The following is an 8094-nucleotide window of genomic DNA, read 5'->3' as shown; positions in this document are numbered from 1 at the left end:
TCCCCCACAAATTCATCAAAAAACATTTGAACGCTGAGCAAATTCCACAAGACAACTTCTGAATGCTGGCAGAGGACATCAAGCACCCATTGTCTTCAAAAGGAGGTAGGAAAAAATATAAAAGACAAAAAGAGAGGCAAAAGAGGTAGGGACAGAGATCCGTCCCGGGAAGGGAGTCTTAAAAAAGAGAGAAGTTTCCAAACACCAGGAAACACTCTCACCGGTGAATCTGTGGCGAGCCTTGGAACCTCAGAGAGCAACATAACGGGGAGGAAAAATAAATATATAATTAAAACCCACAGATTACATGCCTAAAGGCAACTCCCAGAGGAGTCTCAGCACAGATGCTTGCATCTGCAAGCATCACTAGCAAATCCACTACCAAGCAAGGACTGGACAGGGTGGCACGGGCTGCACTGCTTAGGGTAAAGACCGGGCATGAATGCCCCGATGGCAATCTGAGGGAACTAACTAGAGCTAGCAACCCAGACTGTGGGACAGCTATAGAGCGAAAAGTCCTAACCTAAGACACTGCCAGGCCCGCTCACAGAACAAAGGACTAAGAAGAGCTAGCTGGCTGCAGACCAGCACATCCCCCGCGGGAGACAGGCAGGCGAGGACAGCCAGAGCCGGAAGGGGGCAATCGCGGTCCCAGAGAGGCATCATTTACCAAACTGCAAGCAGGCTTCCTTGCTAACCAAGACTCCTTGGGACTCTGGACGGTGGACATCCGCCATGAGGGTCGCAGCCAGAGATCAATTCCCCAGAAGAAACACACGGCACACCTGAGAAGGCGTGCAGGTTGTACACCCAGAAAACTGAGCAGCAGGGACGGGGGAGGCGATAAGTCACAGCCCCCACCTGGGGCGACTGCGTGCGCCAAGCACCTGGTCACCTGAGCTGCTCGGACCTGGGAAGGGCACAAAACGCAGGCCCAACCAAGTCTGCGCCTTTGTGGAATACCCGAGAACCTGAACCTGAGCGACTTAAATCTGGGAAGTGCACTCAACCCAGGGTCAGCCTTAGACAGTTCCCGGCAGAGCAATCTAGAGCCTGAACAGGGTAGACTGGGAAAGCACACACGCCATGAGCAGGGGCAAACCCAGTGTGGCCGAAACACTGGGAACACTCCCCACAGACGCCAGAGATGTTTGTTTGCAGTGCTCCTCCGTCCCCACAGCACGACTGAACAAGTGAGCCTAAAAAAGTGACCACCACCGCCCCCTTGTGGCAGGGCGGAAATTAGACACTGAAGAGACCAGCAAACAGAAGCTAAAATAAACAGAGGGAACCGCTTTGGAAGTGACAGGTGCAATAGATTAAAACCCTGCAGTTAGCACCAACTACATAGGAAGGGGCCTATAGATCTTGAGAAGTGTAGGCCAGATCAAGGAACTATCTGAAAATGAACTGACCCCACACTGTCCACAACAACACCAGAGAAAGTGCTAGATATATTTTTACTATTATCATTTTTTTAATTAAAAAAAATTTTTTTAAATTTTAAAGTCCTCTATTACTCCTTTAATTTTCATTTTTATAACCTATATTGCTTTGCAAAAAAAAAGATCCTGTTTTTAAAGCAAACTTCATATATTTATATATATTATAATTTTTGTGACTTGTTTTTTTCTGTAATATTGTATTTTTGAGAATCTAACCTCTACTCTAGATTTTTAATCTTTGCTTTTTGGTATTTGTTATCAATTTTGTGCCTTTAAGAACCCAATCTCCAGTACCCATTTTTACTTGGGAGCGGGATTACTGGCTGGATTGCTCTCTCCCGCTTTGGACTCTCGTTTTTCTCCACCAGGTTGCCTCTATCTCCTCCCTCCCCCTTCTCTTCTCTACCCAACCCTGTGAATCTCTTTGTGTGTTCCAGGCTGTGGAGAACACTTAGGGAACTGATTACTGGCTAGATCAGTCTTGCTCCTTTTGATTCCCCCTTTTGTCCTCCTGGCCACCTCTGTCTCCTTCCTCCCTCTTCTCTTCCCTGTGTAAATCCATGAACATCTCTGAGGGATCCAGACTGTGGAAAGCACATAAGGAATGATTTCTGGCTAGCTTGCTCTCTCCCCTTTTGAGTCCCCCTCTTCTCCTCCTGGTCACCTATATCTCCTTCCTCCCTCTTCTCTTCTCCATGTAACTCTGTGTACCTCTCTGGGTATCCCTCACTGTAGATAAACTTTTCATCACTAACCTAGATGTTTTATTATCAGTGCTGTATAGATGGAGAAGTCTTGAGGCTACTGTAAGAATAAGACTGAAAACCAGAGACAGGAGGCTTAAGTCCAAATCCTGAAAACACCAGAGAACTCCTGACTCCAGGGAACATTAAATGATAGGAAATCATCAATAGTCTCCAAACCCATACTGAGACCAAGCACCATCCAAGAGCCAACAAGTTCCAGAGAAAGACATACCACGCAAATTCTCCAGCAACACAGGAACGTAGCCCTGAGCTCCAATAAACAGGCTGCCCAAAGTCACACCAAACTCATTGACATCTCAAAACTCATTACTAGACAATTCAGTGCATTCCAGAGAGAAGGAATCAATCTCCACCCACCAGAACACCGACACAAGCTTCCCTAACCAGGTAACCTTGACAAGCCACTCATCCAACCCAACCCACAGCAAGGAACCTCCACAATAAAGAGGAACCACAAATTGCCAGAATATGGAAAGGCCACCCCAAACAGAGCAATATAAACAAGATGAAAAGGCAGAGACATATCCAGCAGGTAAAGGAACAGGATAAATGCCCACCAAACCAAACAAAAGAGGGGGAGATAGGGAATCTACCTGATAAAGAATTCCAAATAATGATAGTGAAAATGATCCAAAATCTTGAAAACAAATTGGAGTTACAGATAAATAGCCTGGAGACAAGGATCAAGAAGATGCAAGAAATGTTTAACAAGGACCTAGAAGAAATAAAAAAGAGTCAATATATAATGAATAATGCAATAAATGAGATAAAAAACACTCTGGAGTGAATCAACAGTAGAATAATGGAGGCAGAAAATAGGATAAGTGAGGTAGAAGATAGAATGGTAGAAATAAATGAAAGAAAAAAAGAAAGAAAGAAATGAAACCGAGAGGAAAAAAGAAAAAAGAATTAAAAGAAATGAGGACAACCTCAGAGACCTCTGGGACAATGTGAAACACCACAACATTTGAATCATAGGAGTCCCAGAAGAAGACAAAAAGAGAGAACAGGAGAAAATACTTGAGGAGATAATAGTTGAAAACTTCCATAAAATGGGGAAGGAAATAATCACCCAAGTCCAAGAAACCCAGAGAGTCCCAAACAGAATAAACCCAAGGCAAAACACCCCAAGACACATGTTAATCAAATTAACAAAGATCAAACACAAAGAACAAATATTAAAAGCAGCAAGGGAAAAACAACAAAGAACACACAAGGGGATTCCCATAAGGATAACAGCTGATCTTTCAACAGAACCTCTTCAGGAGAGAAGGGAATGGCAAGACATACTTAAAGTGCTGAAAGAAAATAACCTACAGCCCAGATTACTGTACTCAGCAAGGATCTCGTTCAAATATGAATGAGAAATCAAAAGCTTTACAGACAAGCAAAAGCTGAGAGAATTCAGCACCACCAAACCAACTCTCTCAGTCAGTTCAGTCAGTCAGTTCAGTCGCTCAGTCATGTTCGACTCTTTGCGACCCCATGAATCACAGCACGCCAGGCCTCCCTGTCCATCACCAACTCCCGGAGCTTACTCAAACTCATGCCCATCGAGTTGGTGATGCCATCCAGCTATCTCATCCTTTGTCGTCCCCTTCTCCTCCTGCCCCCAATCCCTCCCAGCATCAGGGTCTTTTCCAATGAGTCAACTCTTCGCATGAGGTGGCCAAAGTACTGGAGTTTCAGCTTCAGCATCAGTCCTTCCATTGAACACCCAGGACTGATCTCCTTTAGGATGGACTGGTTGGATCTCCTTGTAGTCCAAGGGACCCTCAAGAGTCTTCTCCAACACCATAGTTCAAAAGCATCAATTTTTCGGCTCTCAGCTTTCCTCACAGTCCAACTCTCACATCCATACATGACCACTGGAAAAACCATAACCTTGGCCAGATGGACCATTCTCTAACAAATGCTAAATGATCCTCTCTAGGCAGAAAACACAGAAAGGGTGTATAAACTCAAACCCAAAACAATAAAGTAAATGGCAATGGGATCATAGTTATCAATAATTACCTTAAATGTAAATGGGTTGAATGCCCCAACCCAAAGACAAAGACTGGCTGAATGGATACAAAACCAAGACCCCTATATATGCTGTCTACAAGAGACCCACCTCAAAACAAGGGACATATACAGACTGAAAGTGAAGGGCTGGAAAAAGATATTCCATGCAAATAGAGACCAAAAGAAAGCAGGAGTAGCATTACTCATATCAGATGAAATAGACTTTAGAACAAAGGCTGTGAAAAGAGACAAAGAAGGACACTACATAATGATCAAAGGATCAATACAAGAAGAAGATATAACAATTGTAAATATATATGCACCCAACATAGGAACACCACAATATGTAAGACATAAGTTAACAAGTATGAAAGGGGAAATTAACAATAACACAATAATAGTGGGAGACTTTAATACCCCACTCACACCTATGGATAGATCTACTAAACAGAAAATTAACAAGGAAACACAAACTTTAAATGATACAATAGACCAGTTAGACCTAATTGATATCTACAGGACATTTCACCACAAAATAATGAATTTCACCTTCTTCTAAAGTGCACATGGAACCTTCTCCAGGATAGGTAACATCTTAGGCCATAAATCTAGCCTTGGTAAATTCAAAAAATTGAAATCCTACCAAGCATCTTTTCTGACCACAATGCAGTAAGATTAGATGTCAATTATAGGGAAAAAAAAAAAAACTATTACAAATTACAACATATGGAGGCTGAACAACACGCTGCTGAATAACCAACAAATCACAGAAGAAATAAAAAAAGAAATCAGAATATGCATGGAAACAAATGAAAATGAAAACACAACAACCTAAATCCTATGGGACACTGTAAAAGCAGTCCTAAGGGGAAGGTTCATAGCAATACAGGCTTACCTCAAGAAATGAGAAAAAGGTCAAATAAATAACCTAACTCTACACCTAAAGCAGCTAGAAAAGTAAGAAATGAAGAACCCCAGGGTTAGTAGAAGGAAAGAAATCTTTAAAATTAGGGCAGAAATAAATGTAAAAGTAACAAAAGAGACCATAGCAAAAATCAACAAAGCAAAAACCTGGTTCTTTGAGAAGATAAATAAAATTGACAGACTCATCAAGAAACAAAGGGAGAAAAATCAAATCAACAAAATTAGAAATGAAAATGAAGAGATCACAAAGGATAGCATAGAAATACGAAGGATCATAAAAGACTACTATCAGTAACTATATGGCAATGAACTGGACAACTTGGAAGAAATGGACAAATTCTTAGAAAAGTATAACTTTCCAAAACTGAACCAGGAAGAAATGGAAAATCTTAACAGTCCCATCACAAGCATGGAAATTGAAACTGTAATCAGAAATCTTCCAGCAAACAAAAACCCAGGATCAGACGGCTTCACAACTGAATTCTACCAAAAATTTAGAGAGGAGCTAACACCTATCCTACTCAAACTAACCCAGAAAATTGCAGAGGAAGGTAAACTTCCAAACTCATTCTATGAGGCCACCATTAGCCTAATACAAAAACCTGACAAAGATGCCACAAAAAAAGAAAACTACAGGCCAATATCACTGATGAACATAGATGCAAAAATTCTTAACAAAATTCTAGCAAGCAGAATCCAGCAACTTATTAAAAAGATGATACATCATGACCAAGTGGGCTTTATCCCAGGGATGCAAGGATTCTTCAATATCCACAAATCAATCAATGTAATACACCACGTTAACAAATTGAAAGATAAAAACCACATGATTATCTCAATAGATGCAGAAAAAGCCTTTGACAAAACTCAACATCCATTTATGATAAAAGCCCGCCAGAAAGCTGGAGTAGAAGGAATATTCCTCAACCTAATAAAAGCTATATATGACAAACCCACAGCATACATTATCCTCAATGGTGAAAAATTGAAAGCATTTCCCCTAAAGTCAGGAACAAGACAAGGGTGCCCACTGCTATTCAACATAGTTTTGGAAGTCTTGACCACAGCAATCAGAGCAGAAAAAGAAATAAGAGGAATTCAGATTGCAAAAGAAGAAGTAAAACTCTCACCGTTTGCAGATGACATGATCCTCTACATAGAAAACCCTAAAGACTCCACCAGAAAATTACTAGAGCTAATTAACGAATATAGTAAAGTTGCAGGGTATAAAATCAACACAGAGAAATCCCTTGCATTCCTATACAATAACAATGAGAAAACAGAAAGAGAAATTAAGGAAATAATTCCACTCACCATTGTAATGGAAAGAATAAAATACTTAGGAATATATCTAATATATATCTAATAATATATTATTAGATATATATCAATATATATAGCCAAAGTAATCTTAAGAAAGAAGAATGGTACTGAAGGAATCAACCTGCCTGACTTCAGACTAGACTACAAAGCTACAGTCATCAAGACAGTATGGTACTGGCACAAAGGCAGAAATATAGATCAATGGAACAAAATAGAAAGCCCAGAGATAAATCCACACACCTATGGACACCTTATGTTTGACAAAGGAGGCAAGAATATACAATGGAGAAAAGATGATCTCTTTAACAAGTAGTGCTGGGAAAACTGGTCAACAACTTGCATAAAAAATATGAAACTAGAACACTTTATAACACCATAAAGAAAAATAAACTCAAAATGGATTAAAGATCTAAACATAAGACCAGAAACTATAAAACTCCCAGAGGAAAACATCGGCAAAACAGTCTCCGACGTAAATCACAACAGGATCCTCTATGATCCACCTCCCAGAATATTGGAAATAAAAGCAAAAATAAAAAAATATGACCTAATTAAAATTAAAAGCTTTCGCACACCAAATGAAACTATAAGCAAGGTGAAAAGACAGCATTCAGAATGGGAGAAAATAATAGCAAACAAAGCAACTGACAGAGAACTAACTGCAAAAATATACAAGCAACTCCTGCAGCTCAATTCCAGAAAAATAGAAGACCCAATCAAAAAATGGGCCAAAGAACTAAACAGACATTTCTCCAAAGAAGACATAAAGATGGCTGACAAACATATGAAAAGATGCTCAATATCACTCATTATTCAGTTCAGTTCAGTTCAGCCGCTCAGTCATGTCCAACTCTTTGTGACCCCACGAATCGCAGCAAGCCAGGCCTCCCTGTTCATCACCAACTCCCGGAGTTTACTCAAACTCATGTCCATCGAGTCGGTGGTGCCATTCAGCCATCTCATCCTCTGTCGTCCCCTTCTCCTCCTGCCCCCAATGCCTCCCAGCATCAGGGTCTTTTTCAGTGAGTCAACTCTTCGCATCAGGTGGCCAAAGTATTGGAGTTTCAGCTTCAACATCAGTCCTTCCAATGAACACCCAGGACTGATCTCCCCTAGGATGGACTGGTTGGATATCCTTGCAGTCCAAGGGACTCTCAAGAATCTTCTCCAACACCATAGTTCAAAAGCATCAATTTTTCCGTGCTGCTTTCTTCACAATCCAACTCTCAAATCTATACATGACCACGGAAAAACCATAGCCTTGACTAGACGGACCTTTGTTGGCAAAGTAATGTCTCTGCTTTTTAATATGCTATCTAGGTTGGTCATAACTTTCCTTCCAAGGAGTAAGCGTCTTTTAATTTCGGGACTGCAATCACCATCTGCAGTGATTTTGGAGCTCAAAAAAATAAAGTCTGACACTGTTTCCACTGTTTGCCCATCTATTTCCCATGAAGTGATGGGACCAGATGCCATGATCTTAGTTTTCTGAATGTTGAGCTTTAAGCCAACTTTTTCACTCTCCTCTTTCACTTTTATCAAGAGGTTTTTTACAGTTCCTTGTCACTTTCTGCCATAAGAGTGGTATCAATCTGCGTATCTGAAGTATTGATATTTTCTCCCGGCAG

Source organism: Cervus canadensis, chromosome 18, assembly GCF_019320065.1.
Source record: "Cervus canadensis isolate Bull #8, Minnesota chromosome 18, ASM1932006v1, whole genome shotgun sequence".
NCBI classification, from domain to species: Eukaryota; Metazoa; Chordata; class Mammalia; order Artiodactyla; family Cervidae; genus Cervus; species Cervus canadensis.
Note: the sequence above shows the minus strand (reverse complement) of the source record.